General features: G+C 41.2%; 2 long non-coding RNA genes across 3 annotated transcripts; both read right to left on the bottom strand.

The window, feature by feature from the left end:
* Nucleotides 1-496: 496 nt before the first annotated feature.
* On the bottom strand, nt 497-17,000 carry LOC120716744. Of its 2 annotated transcripts, none has more exons than XR_005692035.1 (3): nt 16,635-17,000; nt 6,178-6,278; nt 497-2,128 (listed from the first exon to the last, which is right to left on the bottom strand). It is a non-coding gene; the product is annotated as an uncharacterized LOC120716744 (long non-coding RNA). The 2 variants fall into 2 exon arrangements; XR_005692036.1 differs by lacking the exon at nt 16,635-17,000 and adding an exon at nt 9,548-9,607.
* On the bottom strand, nt 12,309-14,541 carry LOC120716745. The gene is made up of 2 exons (XR_005692037.1): nt 13,885-14,541; nt 12,309-13,796 (listed from the first exon to the last, which is right to left on the bottom strand). It is a non-coding gene; the product is annotated as an uncharacterized LOC120716745 (long non-coding RNA).
* Nucleotides 17,001-21,177: the final 4,177 nt, after the last annotated feature.

A 21,177-nucleotide genomic window follows, 5' to 3' on the forward strand; every position in this document is an offset into this window, starting at 1 on the left:
AGCTTCTGAGAAGGCCCTCAAAGACTTCCAACTCAGAGGCTGATAAAAGCCCTTCTACTTCATATCCCAGCACCCCCTTTTCTGTCTCTCAGACACACACACACACACACACGCACGCACGCACACACTTCTCTCTGAAGAGAATATCTTCAAGCTTTGTGCGCGTGCAGCTGAGCGACAGATCGCCAGGGTGTGACAACGATGACGGTTTCAAGCTGAGGAGACGTCTTGAAACAGAGTCACGGCAGTGTCATATCCTGATCGTGGTGTGATGAAAGTAGAGTAAACATGGTAAACATGCCAGGAAATTTTGGTCAAAACTCTGAAAGCGAGCAATACAATGGGTGGACGTGAGCGTCTGAAAAGTGAAACAGTCTCTATCCACAGTCAGAATGACAGTGTCAGTGACACTGTATCTCAGGAGGAGTCTGCGGGTAAATAGGAATGTGATGTTTTTTGAAAATCATGTACAGTGACACAAACAATGTTCTGTAATTACAGAAGAGGCAACAATAGCTACTCTTTACTTTATTATATTTCAATAATTTTTTACCTGTACTATTTTTTATAGAGAGTTTTAAAATGCACATAATTTACTTGCAAAACTAAAATTTAGATCAACAAATATCACATGAGAATTATATGGTAGCAAGTAGAAACAGGCAGTAGATCAGGGATTAAACTTGTGTTTTTAGTCAATGGGGGTTTAGTGCAAAACTTACATTTGGGGCTTCTGTGAATGTTCCTCACGTTTTTCTTCACTGAAGAAGTGAAGAATTTGGCAAATTTTTCATATAAAATGTGCTCAAATATCGTTATTTTTAGGTTAAGCGAAGTGGTGAAATGTTAAAGACTTGACTGGCTTTGGAGAAAAATCTTTTACTACACTGAATATGAACTTGTTTTTTTCAGTTCTTTAGTATTGGCCTATATTAAAAGCAGACCTTAACAGAGCACTTTTGTTGTGCGGTGGTTAAATCACTAATGTAATAGTTGGTGAGATGGTGAGGTAGTGACCCTTAAAGGGAGCAGCTGAAAGAAGACTTTTGTTTTAAGCTTTTGGGTTTAACCTGCCTAAAAGCTATTACAAGGAAGTCTTAAACTTGGAAGGCTTCTTAGCAATGTATTTTAAAAGCCACTGTCCAAATGATTAAAAAAAAAAAAGACATAGCTATCGATACTTTTTTTCAGATTTTTTTTTACAATAATTTAAAAACTTTTAGTCCTGTTTGCGTGGGACTGCTATAGCCAGTAACTCTATGTAATTTAGAAATTACTCATGTGTTTTTCCTGTGGTCCGTTTTACTAAAATTTGAATCGAAGACTACAGACCTAACATAAATGCTAGTATGCTGACAGATTATTAGGAGTCCAGACATAATGCTAGTCCTGAAAGAAGAGTGCTTTCCCCCCAAATATGTTTAAAACTATGTGTTTCTACCTTTCCTGTTGAGCATAGTGTTGATGTGACCATTGTGACTGGCCTTAAAAGTGCAAACTCACGTTATAGTTTGATAACAATTTAATGGGATAATCTGCATCTTAGACATTGTATTTAGGAACCACGTGTCTGCCTTCTAATGTATCTGATATATTAACTTTCTGATTGCTCACAGGTATGTATTTACTCTCAATAGCTAGCTTTTTGCATGTAGCTTTAATAGCATTTAGCTCATCATCTCAGCTGAGAGCGTGTAGATAACTGGTTTCTAAAAGGAACATTTGTTCTCTTTGCACTCAACCAGAAATATTTTGTACTAATGCTCCCATTTATTCTCAAACATCTGATTGTTGTGTGATAGAGTGATAGTGTGTTTCATGTTTGCGCTGCCTGTGAGTGTATTTAATGTTTGCACTTCACACCAATGCTGAAGAACTTTCTTCATATCTTTCTTAGTTCCCTCCCTTCTGAACCATGTTGAGAGAGGGAAGCTAATTAGAGTTGCGCAGCCTTGGAAGTTGAGGAGTAGGGGGGATAGTTAGCTGGCGGACTCATGGCGGCTCCCTGTGACATGATTGATTTGGACTGTCACAGCGCTCAGCTGGGTGTCACTGCATGGCGACAAATAAAGGATTACATCGTCTCATGGTAACATCCCCCCCGCCAGTGCCGCCACCATTGTTCGTCCTACATCAAAGCACAAAAGAGGCACATTAGCATTTTTAATCAGGGGAGAGGCTGGACGCTGTGCAGGCACCCAGCACTGGATTGTTACTTTAATCTCTGGGCGCCCCCTCTTCTCCCCTTAAAATGATCTCATCGAACACACACACACAGACCATCGCTACATTTAGACAAACACACATATTCGCTGGCTTAAAAGCCCATGTCTAAGGTTACAGAGTGGCCCAGTGGTGGAAAATTAACAAGACCCATCTGCAGTGTCACACTTCAATTAGCACTCGAGAGTTTGCCCTCATTTCACTGGACAAAAAGTCTCTCCTTTCGAAATCTTTTTTTGTTTTTTTACAACTCAGTAAACGAGAGCCACCAGAAGGGCCGGAATACAATTGTCCTCCTCTGTCTTGCGTATAGCCTCCCTTGGAACATGCAGATGGATAATTAGGGCTACACTCCTGGTGAGAGTACAAAGATGATGCTAATTCCATTCATGAAGGGGTCTTCCGCTAATTACGTACAGAGTTGCTCTCTCTACTGAGTGAACAATTGCACAGCTGAGTGGTTAAGGTTAAAGGGAGCAGCGTTCATGTTTGGAATCAAACGAGATTAGCTCTGATTGGTGTGTCCCTTCAGCCCTCTCAGGAATAATTTACCTAATAAAGTACCTGAATTACTGCTTTCTTTTCTCGGAGTCAGCCTGAAAGGAGGAGGGGGGGATGAAGGCAAATTCTCTTTTGCAATTCAGATGCTTTCCAAACTTGGATTTAAGCAAAATGGCTTAAAGTGAAGGATTTTATTTCTAATTTGGCGCAAAGTAAAAAGCTCACAGTCTTTGTTTTGTCAGTGTTTATGTCTAAATAACGAGTGACTTGATATCATCAGGAGTTGGGAGAATAAAAGGGAGGAACACAGCAAAAGAGAGACAAAGGAGGAACTGAGACGGGAAATGTTTAAACAGTCCCTCTCTTTTTCTAAACTGTGGTTTTGAATCTACAAACCATTAACCACAAATGGTGTACACTGTGTATTAATGCTGACTGCTTTCCAAGACGTGTTGCTGGACTAATTTGGTGGGGAATCAGCTCATTCTTTTTACCACAGAGTGAAAAAGTCCTTTCAAATCCTGAAATAAGCAGCATGTCTCATGCTGTGTGTGTTTGTGTCTGTGTGTAATATGACTGCAAACATAGGATTTTGTACCAATTCGTCTTAGTGATACATTCAAGTACGCTCTGACATTACAAGCCCTCCTTTATTGGCAAGCATTTAAGCTATTCAAAGTATACAAGAATAAGTTCATCTTGTGTTGCTGTGCGTTGTTCAGAAGCTGACTCCGAGATCTGGTTTAGAGGCACTGATAAGGACTTTTTTTTTTTTTAAGTTCTAGTTTGTTCCTCTGTTAGACAGGACAGGTGGTAGGAACAAATAAAACCAGTGCAAATTTGATGTAACCTTATTTAAGGCTGTATTAGACAACTTATATTTCCAGGTTTCTTTCCTTGCTTTGTTTCTTCTTTTGCTTAATTTCTTTTGGTGGATAGTTATAGATACAGTTACAGATATCGATATATTTACTGATGAATGCAGCTTCTAGACCTGAAACTGAGGCCAGAGCAGAAGTGCATTACACCCTCCAGCAGGGCGCAAAACCTTTGGTTTCAAAACAACACTCGGTTGTATAAAAGTCTATAGAAAATGTCTATTAGTCTACTTTTTCTGTGGCCTCAGTAAATAGCCGATGACTTTATGGTCTAAGCCACTTTTAAGTCTTACTGAATACATTATGTTAATTTCATTATTATGGTCAAATTAGGGTAAAGAAGGAAGACAGGTAACAAAATATTCAGCATGTGCTTTCACATTGGGATTTCACCTCCAAATCTTTTATACACAGTCTGTGGCTGCTACCTGAACTTAGTATCGTTGATTCCGTATCGATAAGTAATATAAATGAAATGGCTTGCTGTGCGATTAATAGTATCACTATAGAATTGGGATGCACTCATACAGTACACCTTATGGATGCAGCGTGGTAACCAGCCTTGCTAGCGTTAGCTGATAGCTAAGCACTCTGTCCTGCCTTCCAAATGTGGTCATTCCATGGCTCCAATAAGCAAACTGGCAGTAACTTTTCTTGTTGTGTGTTTGCAGCTTAAGCAGTGCTTTGTTATTGATGGCCTACAGTGACTTTCAGACTTTCTTTGGGTATATATAAAGTATCGCTGCTTTGGCTCATCGACACCTCCAAGAGAGGCAAAAATGAAAATTCCTTAACAATAAAAGCAAAGAAGTTTAGCAGGGCGGCTGCAAGAAACAGGCCCTAATCTGCATGATCATCACTATGGCACGCGCTAGTGATCAAATACGGAGGGGGCTAAATAATAGATCACAATGGGGCTGTCACTGTCTTTTGTTCTGATGTGTGCACTGTGATGAGCCAGAGAATGTGCCTTGCAGTTTAACTTACAGACTACTGCTCATCTACAGTAGTGTGGCACATTTGCCCTATCACCCGCCGCACATGACTCGATTTGGGAAGAGGAAGGAGCGGGATAAGAAAGAGCTGTCACGCAGAGAGACGATGCAATCTCGTACTAAAATTAGATAGTGGCAAGATTTTCTGGAGAGAGAGCCTGAATGAAAGTGAACGCACTGAGGCAAAGGTTGTCTCACCCCATCGCAACTGGTAAGATGACTTTGAAACAGTGACTATGATGTGCGCTAAAATGAAAGAGACAAAAATACAGGAGGGAGCAAACGGGTGCTGATTACAATGATGAGGAAGAAAGAGAGAGGAGGGGAGGGGAGAAAACAAACCCAAGTCATCACAGCTAATCGTGTTATCATACTTTGATGTGTCAGTGGCGTACATAATGTACTTCTATCATTTATGACTTTTAGTGAACACATGATGGCAGAGGATTACATTTGTCAGTGGGGGAGGTGGTGGGGGGCTTTGAAAGAGATATGCTAATTTAGCCAAGGAGCAAAAGAACAACATCAAATATGTACCAGTGAATAGCCAAGGGACTTTCAAGTCTTAATATCCTTCAGAAGTGCTTTATCTTCACACCACAACCTGCATTTACAGCACAAACAGGAAAAGAGCCAGTAGTGGCTTCAAAGCGCCGCTGGTCTGTGAGTTTAATTCCAGATCAGGCTTAATAAAGGTTATCAGCCGGACCACTAATGAAACAAAGGCGAGTGCACATATGCAAGCGGTGTTAGCATGTTTCGCATCGCCCCCTCTTTCTCTTCTCCCCTCTCTCCCTCTTCTCCTTTTCCTCTTTCCTTCTTTTATGGCAGACGTTTGATTTTTTTTTTTTTGCCAGCGTTTTAAGTTCTGCATCAAAGTGACTGGAAACAATATGCGACCCGCCTGACTCTGACTCTCTTCTCGCTCTCCCGCAGTCAGCGTTTGGAATCATAGCAGGGTGGTGCTTGTTTGATAGCTTGATAGTCATTTGTTTTGATCTGCGACTCCTTTGTCTCTGTTTGGGTCTGAAACAATGAGAGATTAGAACCCTCGACTGAGGGTGCAAGCACAGAGAAAGAACAAATGCTTTCTTTGTTGTTTTCCTTTCAAGTTTGCTTCTTTTTTACCACAAATCTTGCAAATCTTTTTTTGTTTTTTGCCTCCTAGTGACTCGCTGTGCTCTTAAAGCCCCCCAAAAAGCCTCTCTCAGAGGGTTGTTATGAGCCCGGGCAGTAATGATTTTGAGCTGTTGCATACACAAAAAGGTTGCCTTGCTAACTTTTTAGCGCACACTGACAACGGGCAAAATTGGCTCCTGCCGTTCAGTGATGGCATCCCAATTATGAAACCATGAAGACAGAGAGAAAGGATGCATGATGTGAGAATCACAGAGAGGAGAGTGGTAATCGAATGGGGACCATATTAAAGGTCTTTTTCCCTCCGTCTTCTCCATCAAACATCAAGGCAAGAGACAAAGAAGAACAGGAAAGGAGAAAGTGCCGTCTTCCACTGGAAGCCTTGACTGAAGATGAAAGCTTTCGATTAATCAAAGAACTCCCATCACTCATTATACCTTTACCTTGGTGGGCATGCTTCAGTCCAGATTCACTGCAGTCATGGTGCCGAATGCCACGCTAGGTGGACAGAGGATTCTAGGTGGAGGTCAAAAATTGTTGAAATCTGTCAAACACAGAGAGGGCATCTCAAATATTATGCCTTTAGGTACTAAAATTCAGAGAATTTTAGCCTTGCTAGACTGGAAAGTGGCTTAAAAAAATACCCAGAAACTGTAGTTCTTCAAATGGCCACTCGAGGTTCCCACCAAAAAGAGTCCCGCAGACTTCGATGTCAGAATGGAAATGTGTCACACTTCAAAAATTAAATTACATATTTACAGCGTAGGACAAAAACAGTTTTGGTGCCTGTAGCTAAATTCCCTGCTCTTTTAAATGTAATCAAACCTTAAAGTCATGCATCATTATGGACACGGTCACTCTGACAGCCAGGTTCTTACATAGGCAGCTGAAGATGATGGGTATCTTATTTCAGTAAACTGATTGCTCAGCTGGTTTTGTTGCATTTCTGTCTTTTGATCATTTTTGATACAATTTTCTGACAAATATCTGTGTTGTTAATTGTGTCAATAGTATACATGTGATTAATGAGTGAAATTCTATTATTTTATGTGTACTTTACTGAGCACTTATTGGCAGCTATCTGCGTCTGTGTGTTATACCTACCCAGTAAGCTTTACCCTTTGCTCATTAGAAAAGAATGGGGCAAAACATAATGTATCATAAAGCCACAGCATGATGGCTACTTCCATTTTTAATATGCCATCTAGGAAAATGTTAGAACGAGTTTGACAAATTGACAGTATAGGTAAGATAATGGCTTACTTCTGTCTCTTTGCTCAGGGAGAAGGATGAGGCTGTAAAGAGAGACGGAGAGGTACAGCGAAGGCAACAGGAGTGTTGGCAGGAAGGTCAGCGCTTTTAATAAGCAGGGTACACAATCTGATAAGGATGCAACTCCACATTGACGCACACACTCACACAGTCTCTCGGGCGATGTTATGCTCGTCCTGGACAGTCACCTACCCTCCCTCATTTCCTCCCATCATGCACCCCCCCTCAACACACACACACACCACCCCACCACGTCCCTCCCATCCCTCTGTTGTTTCGTTTTATCTCTGTGAAAAATAATGAAAGCAAGCACTTGCAACCGTGGCTCCATTGATGTTCGAATACACAACCAGCAAATTCAAAAACACATTCTGGGATCAAAGTAAAAAGGGGAGGGTGGGGGTGTGTGGAGGGGGTGGGGGGGAATCTTCTTCTTTCCAATGAAATTAGGAGCGCAGTGGAGTCTGGGGTGCAGAGCTCATTTGCTAAGACTGTGAGGCAAATAGTCGTTAAAGAATGGCCTATAAGTAGGCATTAAATGGAAATGCCTGCGATTCCTGTGGATTAGCATAAGAACCTTTTCTTGCCAGGCCAGCTAATAATATTCATTTAAAATAAATACATGGGAAACGAATCTGTTTGAAAAGCGGGGCGATTGCACATATTTACTGAAGGGGCCGTCGAAATGAAAGAATGGAGATTCACAGAGTGCTCAGAGGGATGTGGACTTGCGAATCGTCAGTTCTTTGAAGTTCCAGAAACTGGAAAATTAAAGTCTTTACAAAAAATTAGAGGAGGAGAAAGGTTTTATGATTCAGTGGGCTGGCGAAGGAACACAAAGCTGAAGATGTCAAGTACTTACAGTTATGTTGGATGAATTTATTCATCTTGTTTGTCATAATCGTGCTGTATAGCAGATGATAACCTTTGATCTTTCACCTATGGCAGCAGAGCTAAACTATGGGGGCTTAGATATGCTGCCACGGGTTTTTGTCCCTGATTCAGCATGATTCAACGCTAACAAGAGATGTGAAACTTTTATTTTGTTGGCAAAGTCTTAAATCTCTGACATGAAAAAGTGAGTTCTCAGTTGTCCAAACACATCAGGCCTCTGTTGCTCATAGGTTCTTTGATGCTCGTAAGTTCGTAGGCCAAGCCAATTAAAGTGACCCCCCTACCCCCCTAAAAACAAACACACTCGCACATACATACGTCCACGGGGCCTTGTTTATACACCCTGTCTCAGCAAATGTGTCAATGTGTGTCCTATGTGCGGCAGCTTCTAATGATGCTGGCCCATCACGATAGCCCAGTCAGACACTGACAGCCAAGCGCTAAAGTGGAGGAACTCCAGCCGTTTCTATAGCTACTGTGGAGTTCAAAGGCGGCCATCTTTTTCTAAGCATAACAAGAAAAGAAAGAGGCCATCACAAAGCAGGAGACCAAAACGACCTCCGGGGTTACACGTCAAACCTAGCCCCCTCGACCCAGAGACCCTCGCGGATCCCCCCCTGCCTCCTCCCGTACCTCATGGTGTGAAGGCATTGTCCCGAGATGTGCGGCTGGGCTGTCAGAAGCTTCAGACGGGGTCAGCAGAGCCAGGTAAAGATTCTCCTATCAGTATTATATTAGCCCACTTTCTTAAAGCGCAGGCTTTGAAGTGACACCAAAGTCTGTTGCAAGTATCTCTCATCTTATGTCCTTTTTTCTAAAACACTGCAGTGTCGACATTTCAAGCATCTTTCTGCGTTTAATGTTGAGCCTTTGATTTTTTTTTTAAGACACTAATTTTAACATCTTCAAGAGAGAAGTGAAGTCTCTGCGTTTGGGTCTTTTGTCTGCTGTCTTCTGCCCTTTCTCTCTCTTTATGATATGAAACAAGCTTAAAAGCAGAACTTGTTAAAAGGCGGATCTCCATCAAAAGTAACGCAGAAAGCGCTTTTTGGTGACATTTTTGCTACTTGGCCATTTTAACATGATGCCTGTCATCCCAGGGCTACTTTTTCTCCTCTCAAAAGGGAATTTTTACAAAGCGCACAGACAAACACTGCATTTCAAGAGGCAAACAAACTTAGATTGGGAAATCTTTGATATATTATCATGCAAAGTTGAACAGCAACCGCTGCAGACAAAGGCCGTAAAAAACCTTAAATGCACTGTGAAATTTTAGGTATTCAGCATGGAGTGTTGAGACATCTGCCGCACATTTGCTAGAGAAATCATCTCAGTATCAGAGGAAAATATGGATGTTGAAACAGAGAAAGGCACATCAAACTTTCAGTCAAGTTTCCATAACTCTATCTAACCACAATGTGAAGACTGAATGCTCACACAATAGATGTAGATGTATTATAATCTTTTATGTAGGCTGAAAAATCAGACTTTTCTCCTTAATAGCAGTAGAGAGATTAATCTCTCATTTTAAACCCATTGAGGTCCAACTTGTAATAGGCAGCAACTCTAATCCAGTATTTTGGAGAATGTGAAAACTGTGACTTTTTGGCTTTTTTGAAAACAAAATGTGAGTAGTTTTTATCTTACCTAGAATCATTGTACTTGTTCCTTGATTTCCAGGATTTGGGAGAACTGTTGAAGAAAAAACTACATAGGGTTAGAAACAGGGTTAGGCCTGGAGTCGTTACCGGTGTCAATGTAGATCTCAGAGGCGTCTAGAGCTTGGATGACCTGGATGACTGAGAACCTCCACAGACACGATAGATCTCAGAGGGTTTCTCCATTTTTAGGAACAATGGGACATCATTTCAGTCTATGATTTTTGCAACAGACTACTCCAATGATGCATCATGGACATCACCATTCACATATATTGAACAAATATTAATGGCATATATGCAGATGTGTGTTCCTGGTTCTTAAGGACAACACGGTATTTTTCTCTATAGCGAAAAGTCATGGTGATCAAATGATAGAAATGTTTTCCAGATTTATTAAATGCTGTGTTTTCTTTTTAGTTTATTGAAAAACTGACTTTTTACTGTCTGAAAAACCTTCATACTCATAGATCTGTTGTTCAAGCTGGAGTTCATTTATCACAGTAAATTGTTTTATTGACTGGTGAAGCTACAAAACTCCCCAGCAATGAATTCTTCTGGATTGTTTTGGGCTGTTTGTGGAGAACAGGGTACCTTTCACTTCCTTTTCCCTTTCCTTTTTAAGTCACAGTGTTTCCTTACAAAGCCACGGAGAGGGAGCAAACTTCCTGCTCGGTCACTGGATGGGGAGGTCATCGATAAAGCTCACAAAGTCTTGCAGCTGCCTGATCTGAACAAAGCAAAGCATTTGTATTCAGCTATTTTACAGTATAATTTCTATAGTAAAGGAATATTTCAAGGCCCATATGGAGATGACAAATGATTATAGTGATTAGTAATTCTTTCAACATATGTGACTGTTGGTGGGGGAGGAGCAGAGCTTTCCCTCTAAATCTTATTTGCCTTCTACTCTTGGCTCAGCAACACTCTGTAACAGGTGTGGTGCAGCTATAATGTCAGACCTGTCTTGTCTTTCCATCTTCCTTTCCCCTCTCTGCTCCTTTTCTCACTCTTTTCCAGCCAAGGATACCAGTTTGTATCTATGTATGAAATCATCAAACAAAAGTGAGCTTCACATCACATCAGATAAAGAAGGCATGCCTGGGCACTTCTAACAGCCTCCCAAAGATGCCTGTTTCAAGTCCTCACAAGAAGGCTGCCTCTCACTGAAGTTCAAATGGATAGCTCTTGGGCACAAGCTTTCCAGGGGGGAGGGAGGGAAGCGTGCTCACCTCTGTACCATACTCACACATCCTACCAGGGAGCTACGTGAGGGGGAAAAAATTAAAAGCGCAGCTCATGGGCAAACCAACTGATTCCCTCTTTTCTGTCTCTCAAGTAGCCCCCCTCCATCTCCTTTTATCACCCAGCTGCCCCACGCCACCCCCATGCCCTTGAGCTGCTACTGCAGTGTCAACAAAATTGAGTTTGAGAATATGGCCGTCTGATGAAAATCAGCTTTGCTCCATGAGATCTCTCTTTATGAGCCCCATCTATCACGAAACTGAACTAATCGCCTGGTTATTGGCCGCGTTATCCACAGTTTGCCCCTTTTGAATGGTCTTTTGCCACGAGGACATGCCATTGAATGAAGACAATTAAACTACAAAGGGCTCGATTACAACTGTACCACTTTGATGAGGGAACAATAATTCTGCCAATACGCATCCTTATGAGTTCCTCCGGGTTAAACATTTTGGGAAAACAGTGTTAAGCTGTATCAAATTAAGTCAGAAGGGGGAAGTTCATTTAATAGCTTGGAACTCCAGACTCAAGATTAAATATCTTTTCCCATGAGCCTTTGCCCACTGTGCCCCTCCTCCCTCCCTACAGTGAGGCCTAATTTTCCTGTTTTCAGCAGGAAGATTTCACGGTTCACAAGATCAAAAGCTCACATAAGCTCTGTGTTTGTTTACATCAGCCTACACCCAGGCAAATAAAGCACTGTTGAATATCTTTCCTGGCTTGCGCTCGTCCGCCATCGCATATGACCGCCCACCTCTGTTCGCTGCACATGCTCTCATTCACTTTCATTTTGCACTTCTAACAATCCCAAGCGATAGATAGAATCTCAACTCGGTCCATATTCATGAAGGGATCCCAAAGAGTTTACAGCTAAGGCTAATGCTAAACTTGGATCCTCTGAAAATGCCGTCTCTATCCACGAGAGCGACTGACAACTTCTTCCCCGTCTCCACATGGTGCATTTTGACACAGCCCAAATGAGGTCCTTTGACATTTGAAATGGAAGTGTGACAAGAGGGACAAAAACAAGCACCAAATCAACACATGAATAAATAATCTGTTTGCCTTTTCAGCGTCCCATTTCGACAAACCGCAGGCCATCCCTCCTGAAAGATGCCTGTGACTCATTTGGTGCTGAACTGTTTTGAATGAACACGTCTCTTTGATGTTCGGCTGAGTTTTGACATGCCTTTATAGTTCTATTGTTTTATACAGTAATTTTCCAGTGACTGGAGTCATTTAAACAATAACAACCAGACAAGCAAGCATCTTGAACAAACTTGTTGAATATTAAATATTGCAATAACTGAAGTTACTCACTTTTGCACATTTCGGTCCTCATGTGTAAATGTAGTTGCTAGTCAAGCCACTTTTTTAACTATGGAAACTTAAGAAATTAAGTGAATCACAAAGAAATGTCTCAGGCTGCAGTAACATCTTCCAACAGTGCAGGTTAGAGCAATAAGTAAGTAAGTTAAAGACAACTTTTCAGTTTGCAAGACAAATTCTATTTAAATGCCTGTACGTCTGAGAACAGGGCAGCTAGTCCTGACTAGAGGACAAGCAGCTCTGCTGAGTTACAGCTGAACCACCTAACAAACACAGGAGGACAGGCATGATTACTTAACTCATTTCAAAGGTAGAGATCAAGCAACACCTATGAAACAGTCCAATTTTACCTGCCGCAGAATAACACCTCCCGGTGGAGAAGGACTTCCAGCTAGCAGGAGACTAGGAGGTAAAAGGCAGACATGCTGTAGAGATTAAGTCTCTTGGGTGACTTGGGATTTCTAAATACAGCATATCAACACACTTGGGCTTGCTTTGCAGCCACAGGAGCTATGCACCTTGCAGCCATTGACTATGAACTCAGTATCAAAGTATAACAGGATATCATGCAACAAGATAATTATCCCATAGACACCACCAAAAGTACAACAGAATGGCTTAAAATGAAAGGAAACAAGGTGTTGCAATGACCCAGTCAAAGTCCAGACCTAAACTTGAAATCCTCTGGCATGGGCTGTAAATAGGTGAATGCCCACAAACCTCAGTGAACTGAAACAATGTAGTAAAGAAGAGTGGGTCAAAATTCCTGCACAATAACGTAAAAGTGATGAAATAATAACCTGAAGTTGTTGCTGCTGAAGGTGGTTCCACTCGCCGCTAAATCACAGGATGCACTTACTTTTTAAATTCTATTTTTTCACATCACTGTTTGAGGATTTATTACTTTTTTCTTTCAGTCTCTCAAATTGATTTTAAATAATCCCAAATTGTAGTTCAAATAAGAAAGTATTATTTTGGACATGTACTTTTATTTTCAGTCATAATAATGACTTAATACTCTTGACCAAACTATCTCACTTATATTCAGGCTATGTAATCCTGGAGGCCTTGTCATCTCATGCAGCCCTCAATACTCTGCTTCTTACACAAATAGCCATTACAGAGCCTTGAGATGCGATTTAGTGCTGGAAAACTAATGATGGTCCCATTAAGCTCAGACTAGATGGGATTGTGCATCCCTAAGCGGTGCTGTGGAAGCCATACTGGTTAAATGCTGCCTTAAATTGGCCTTAACCAGCAGTCACAGCTCCTCCTCTACATATTCAAAAGTTAACCTTCACCACGTCTCACAAAGACACAGCATCTGTAACATGGAATCTCAAATTAGACCAAAAGACCAAAGTGCATGTTTCCCCGGCACAGATGTCCACTCCAGTTTCTTTGTTCTTCCTCAGCAGTGGTGTCTTTGCAGCAGTATCAGCCACAAAGGCCCGATAGTCTCCTCTGAACAGTTAATGTGTCGACTACTTTAACTGTGGAAAGCTGATTTGGGCTGTAATCTGAGGTGTTTACTCCTCCTCATCAGAGGTAACACTTGTCCTTCTAGTTGTGGCCCTTGAGCCAGCTTCATCGCACTGTTTTATTCTTTTCTGACACTCAACTTGAGGAAACTTTGAAAGTTCTTGAAATTTTCTGCATCAGCTCTGTTAAAGTAATGGAAGAGATATTTGCTATTAACCAACACTGCATGAATTTTCACAACTTTAATTCAAACAAGGCAAAGTCATTCACCTGTTATCAGTAAGAAGCTCAAAATTCTTCTTCTTTTTCCCCCCTTTTACATCTGTTGGCACCACATTTGTTAGCCTGACATGTCATCATCTGTTTTCAATCATCATGGATCTTTCTGCATGCAAACGTTCTTTCAGCTGTGAGCACGGAGATGTTTAACCCTGCCAGATTCCCCGAAAACAATCATTAGAAACAGCAGAATAAGCATTGCATGTGCATGGATGAAAATCACTGTTCACAAATGACTGATTGCGCTGTGGTCTTTGCATTTCTGGTGTTTGTTTTGATTTGTGAATGTGTCAAAATGAGGAGAATCATCTCATGCTGCAAATTTAGTGAAATAGGTCCCAGGTTGGTTCCATATCAGGTCCAAAAGATTTTACTGTCATTGCCAAAAACTGAAACTTTGACAAGTTGAAATGATTGCAGATTTAGAGCTTAACTGAGTGTAGACTGATTGTAGACTGTACATCATTTTCAAATTACGGTAAGTATTTTACACCTGGAAACAATGTACTGTTAATCGGCAATGACCTATTAGGGCTTTTCCCACAATAGTCAGCCAAAGACTGTATATAAAGGATGGATGTAGATGTGCATTGCACAAATACCTGCTAATTAGTAAAAATGAATAAAATTAAAAGAGGCCACCTGCTGGTCATTAAAGATAACACAGAAACCTTTCAGTATCTAGTAGTAATTTTATACTGTCTAAATTTTGAAGCCAAAATGAAATACTTGCTTAAAGAACTATATTTTTAGCAGGTGTGAAATCTGTGTTTTATTCTCATTTCAAATTAGAAGTTTTGCAATAATTTCATGCATACAGTTCTGACAAATGTGACTGCAACTTTGCCATGCATCATACAGCTTTTGCTTCTCATCAATATCTTAAAAATAAACATATGCCTTTTTGTGAGTGTGTTAGCCCTCTTTTGAACAAGCTTTACTAACAAAGGCAACAAAGACAGGCGTAGCCATACGTGCCAGAACAAGCCCATCACCACTTCTCTCAAGAAAGAGACTCTCCTGAAACAGTAAATATACCACATTTGTTTTTTTAGTTCTCCCGACACACTCATGGATATATTAATGATTTCTTAATTACAAACACTTTCTCTTGCCTAGGTCCAAAAACATATTTCCACTTCATCTGAAAACCACTTGTACAAATAAAAGCTTTTCAGACATCAAAACCATGTGTAGTGAAATTATTTAGTGTCAGTCCCACATAATCAAGAACGGATGACTTTTGTTGACTGTTATTTGTGCTTTGATGTCTAACAATGATAAAGTGAGAACTCAATAAAAAGCAATAAAAGTATTGATTTTGATAAATGATGCAAAACAGCCACACGGTTAAGAGAGGTTACGACTTAAAAAGGAAATCTGGTTTGATTTAAGGATCTTGAACTTTGAATCATAAACTGCTACAGGTGAAGTGCAGTAGGTAAAGGCGAAAAGGGTAAATTACCCAGCTTTCCAAACACTTTTGCAACACTAACACCTGGAATGCTCAAGGCTGCACTTCCAAATGAAACCAGGCATCCAAGATCTTTACCTCCCAGAATCGATTTAAAGGATCTCATTGCATGTAAAGTCTGGTCCTCGGCAGATTACAAGCCAATTGCACAAAGGGAGAAAGTAATGCCTCCCACGCCCCGACTCTCACTACCTCTCCTACAAGGCAACTGGACCACCACCGACTGGTGTGGATACACCTCAGACACAGGAGAGGAAGAAGGAGAGGAGGAAAGTGTGTGGTTCTCATGAAGGCTCCTTAATGGCAAGGCCAGTGCCAGCAATTTGAGGTGCCCAAGGCAAGTGAAAGGATTACAGCAGGGGAGTGTGAACCGCTGAACTTGAGCCAGAGAGCGAAAAAGAGACACTGAAGCAATGAGAGTTCATGATAAGAAAACATGTTGACTTCACAGTAAAACTAAAATATGTCTTTCAACAGTGACAACCTAAATTTTTGGTGCTTTCAACAAGATATACATACATGTATATGATCTAATCCAAATATCCCACATTAAGGAAGACTATCAATTGCCAGGGGAAAAGTCAGATTTGAAGATGATTAGGCCAACGTACTTCCCTCTGCTCATCGCAGGAAACAAACAGTCCGGCTCTGAATTTAATTCAACAAACAAGAACCATATGCCTGTCTTTCTTCTTCCGTCATCCTCTTCCACCGCCCTCTTTTCCATGAGAAACATGTAAATACTAAGACCTAGAAACACATGTGGTTAGTCATAAAGCTGGAAATGCAGCCCCCGCTCCCACCCCTTCTCTGTTTTCCACCCCCAGCCTCGACCTCCTCACCCAACAAAACCAACCCGCAAGAAAGCGGGCGAGAGAGAATAAACTTAAAGGAAAAGGGAAAAAACAAAAAACAAGAACAAAGAATGTTGGTAGAGGAATCACAGCATTGGGAAACTGACTTAACTGCCTGTGTGTGAAAAGCAAAGGAGAAGAGGGACAAAGTGGCGACAGAGAGGAGAAAAAAAAAAAAAAAAATCACACAGGGCTGCTCTGGGCTCCTGCTGACTCTAGATCCATTTCCTCACTATGGTGGATTCTCGTTAAACTAAGGAGTCCATGCTGGTCCATCAGTAAGTTACGCGAGAGATGAGGAACATAAACCAGAAAAGACAGCGCCACTGCAATCCTCATTAAAAGACTGTTGTCTAGTTTGGACAAAGAAAGATTCCTTCAGAGACAGCCATTTTGTTCACACAACTTTCTACCTTCTCATCCAACTTAGTCCCTTCCCATCATCAGGGCCGATTAGCCTAATCGTTTGTGCTTCAGGGGTAGTTATCTTCTTGGGTGTTAGATGAAAATGGCTTGCAGCTGGGTTGTGTAGAACTCAATCTCTAACAGGTGCTGGGCTCTGTGGGTAAAGAGTAAACAATGGTGGCTAAGCCCTGAGCTTTGCCAGGCAGAGTGTTTAGGGTGGGAAACAGTCAGGCTTGAGGGCTCGCAACGCAGGTGGCTTTCAGAGGTTCATTTAGGCATGTGTAAACTCTTAGTGTGGCTTAACTTGTTTTGGATGATGAAAATCAGTGATAAAATAAATTTAAAAGGTAAGTTTAGATATTTTACAAGTTAAATCTTAAGTGTGAGGCAAAAGACAGAAGATGAAAGTGTCATGGAACTGTTAAACAAGGATCAAATCTGTGTGTGCTAGAATTTCTTGTAGATTATAATATTAAGGAAGTTGATGAAAATCACTTGTTGCCCGGTCTTTCCCCTCTTCGCTGGACTCTAGTTCCGCAAGAATCACGTGACTGCATCACATGACAGAGGGTTGTTTTTTTTTTAATCCCTGTGGTTTCTGGGAGGCTTCCAAACCTAGAGTGGCCTCACCACATTTCCCACAGCCGTCTGGGGAATGGACTGCGGACCTGAAGGTATGTGTGAGGCACAACACTGAAGGACTATGGCTGTCTTAGGATGAAAGCAGAGAAATTCCCCAGTTTCTAAAAACAAGCACAGTTCAATATTTTCTGAGGCAGCCACACCCAAGCAAGACAACATGTACGGACAACAACGTTTGGTCGCTGCTGCAGATTCTTTCTCAGGATCTTGGAACACAAAGTTTTTTGACTTGTAAATGTAGAACGTGACCGCATCAGTGTTTAGTTCTTCTATGCTACTTATCAACAGTGTTCAAGGGAGGTGTTACTGCAGTAACATTACATTTGAAAGGAATGCATTGTACTAAATTTAGTACTCATATTCTAGTTACTAATCGATGAGTTGTGTTCTTCTGTCTTCTGCATGATGGATCAATAGAAAAAAACAACAACCTTGTTTCGTTCTGTGTACACTGATGCAGCCATTGCTTGACCTTACGGCATGTAAGAGATGACAAAAATGACAGAGTCATCTACAACTTCAATCATTTTTGCATGTATGACTCTGCCAAGGTTTGCTTGGGCCTGTGGGACATAAATTTTCCTCATCAGATGGTGCCTACTAATTTCTACGACCGTGAGGACTCATCCACAGAGACTCCAAATATATGTCCTTCATGTGGACTTCAAAGAACAATAACAGGAATGACTTCTCGTCCATGGCGACTGCAGCTGTCTTTGTCCATGCCCCCAACCGAGTATATAATCCTCGTCTTGGGGAGAGAGAGACAATTACTGTTAATTTTTTGTACAAAGGGGCAAGAACATGACATTAAAGAGCAAACTGTGCTCAGTCGAGGAACAGCAATCCACCACTGTGGATACAACATCAAAGCTCTATAAGCAAAAGCAGTATGGTAACCTCCTTTATGTGCAACTGATAAATAACACAACCACATGGTGGTAAGTTGTGTTGCCGGGCTCTTCTGTGTCAAGTTTGCATGTTCTTGTTGTGTTGGTGTGGGTTCTCTGTGGGTACTGTGGCCTCCTCCCACAGTCCAAAGACATGTATGTTAGATTAAGTGGTGATTCTAAACAAGCCATAGGTATGAATGGTTGTCTGTCTGTGTATGTTAGCCCAACAATAAAACCGTTGCCTCAAAGCAAGAAGGTCCTGAGTTCAAATCCACCAACACTGTGTGGCGTTTGGATGTTCTCCTTGCGTTTGTGTGGGTTCTCGCTGGGTACTCTGGCTTCCTCCCACAGGTTAGGTACATTCATAATTCTAAATACCCATAGATGTGAGTGTGAATGGTTGTCTGTTTCTCTTTGTTAGTCCTGCCATACACTTGCAACCAGTCCAGCGAGTACCCTGCCTCTCCCCCTATAGCAGCTGGGATCGGCTCCTCATGACCCTGAATTGGATAAGCGGAAGAGAACGGATGGATGAAAACAAAATCCACCAACACATGAAGGGGCATTAACTGTTGGTAGTTCAGAAGTAACTCCAATGAGTTACTTTCTCAGTTGGTAACAATGTAACAGATTATTTTCAGCTCTCAGAACTGTTACCATGTAACAAGTTACCTTTTAAAAGTAACTTTAGCCAACACCACTTACCATCCTGAACAGCTCAACAAAACAGAAACAGTGACAGGTAGTACAACCAATGTGTGAGTATACATATGCGAAGAACAAGCTGTTTCATTGTGTGCTTTTTGCACTTTTGATAAAGGTAAGCAAAACCATAGTAGTAATGTGATGATAGCAGAAGAAAACCAGTTTGCACTGCCATATTTATAGAGAAGTGGAAGAGTCCACATCTTTGACCCCTTTTCTCTCATGCAAGTGAAACATAATATATGGGTTTTCATAACCTGAATAAATTTTTATTGTTTTCAGCCATACACGTCTCTCACACCTCCTCTGCCTTGAAGCACTTTTCTCAAGCTGTTAACATTTTCCTTTCAGATTTATCGAGTAAGTCTGGTGCTTTTCGGGTAAGAAAGTTTGGGTTTTATGGCTATTGACAGATTTGCTCCATGAGCTGAAGATATTCTACAAACTTGTTTCCACTTGTGATTCATTTATTTCCTCTGTGGCTATAAAAGATGCAAAATCTTTAATGACACCAGTGCTCTGACCATAATTGTCAACATGTTTCTATCTAGTGCTCAAATGCAAGACCACCCCAGTTTTTTCAAACATAACAACCAGGAAAATAAAGAAAAGAAAAAAAATCTTATGAGCAAGATGGCAACAGCCAAGATGATCATTTCAAGCAGGTCGTCAAACCAGTGGGCTGTGTCCATCTTTTTTATACAGTCTATTGTTTGTACAAAAGAGCAAGAGAAACAAAAAGAAGAAAAAGACATTGTGAGTTGTCTGCAAGACAAACAAAACAACAACCACAACAGCAACAATGTAGCGAGTCTTGTCCAAGAGACCGCAGTTTTATTGTTGCTAAAGTTTAATGGCTTCTTGACAAGTGAATGAGTGTCACAGACATCTGAGTCAGCTTTTCTGCTACACTTACAGCAAAGACAATTTTCTACAAGTGATTACTTGTCAATTACTTGTCAACCAAAAACGCTGCTAGAATCACAGAAGCAGCTTTTATCCGTAAAGGATTGACATTTTCCTTCTTGTCTACACCACCAATTCATGACCAGACTTCATAGGCGACAGACTGGTACTGGTTTATGGGTCGCATCCATCCCAAATATGTCTTTATTGTAAGAATATGTTTAGCTTCAAAGCCTTTTCTGACCCCAAACTCCAAACCAGTTCTCTGTTTGCATACCAATCTGCCCACTGTGTAATGTAGGCCAATGTGATAACAAGACTCTGGGTTGCCATGTATTGACACATTAACATACTTTGTATATGTACAGTGTCCCTAAGGGAGTTTGAATCAAGCGTTCATGTGAAAAACCACAATACCTTAATCAATGTATTTTTAGAAAAGTGCCTCCCAATATTCAGGACGGTACAAGAAAAGAGTCCAACGGATTCAAAATACACCACACACCCTCCAAACTGAGGCCACAGGCGAAGCCTTTCGAGGGACTGCATTCCTCGGTCACTGAGGAATGTGGACAACGTTACGTGCCATGACTAACTTGTGTTATCGGATCATTTGGCCATTCTGAACTTCTAAACAATGGCGGTCCAAGCAGCGGTCAGAGTAGACCAACTTTGGGCCGCATGGCATAATTCTATCTGTTTCTGCTTTTGAGATCTGAGAAAGATACCGTCCTGTGGTGTTTACTGACGAAAGAACATTGCTAAATGGAGCTGTGGCTCACCAATCTGTAAATATGGCCCTAGCCAGCCAAATTGTTCCCCTTGTTGACAGTGGTTTTGGCCCGAAGCTGTATCTTGCCCAAAGAACACAGGCTTCCCTTGGGGGTGGTTGAGACCCAACAGGGGATAGTTAGACAAAATAGACAATGCCTATCCACCGCTGACACAGAGTTGGCACAGGTAGAGAGAAAGGGAAAGAGACGGATGGATGAGCCCAAAATAAATGAACAAATGCCGTCCAAAAAGAATGCTCTTAAATCCGAGCCGAGTGGGCCGGAAAGCTGCTATACACTTCTGTGAGTTTGTGATTACTGTAGGCACAGAAAGAGATAATTAATGCCATCAAAAGAATTCTGGAGAATTTTTGTAATTGTATTTAAGGTTCAGGCTTCCAGAAATTCCAAGAAAAGAAATATATCAAGTTCCTCTTACAAGGACAAAAAGTTCATACTTGTATCTTTTCCAGTAGCGAATAAAGGATATCCTCTGAGGCCCAAACTTTCAGAAAAGTTGGTTAGTAGCTATTTTGGTCCATCAAGCTACTAATCATCTGCTGTTTTGTAAAACTGTTGAATCAGCTTTTTAATTTTCTTAGATCAGAATACGACTTTCTGGACAGCAAATT

Source organism: Simochromis diagramma, unplaced genomic scaffold (genome assembly GCF_900408965.1).
Source record: "Simochromis diagramma unplaced genomic scaffold, fSimDia1.1 OVJJ01000487.1, whole genome shotgun sequence".
NCBI lineage: Eukaryota > Metazoa > Chordata > Actinopteri > Cichliformes > Cichlidae > Simochromis > Simochromis diagramma.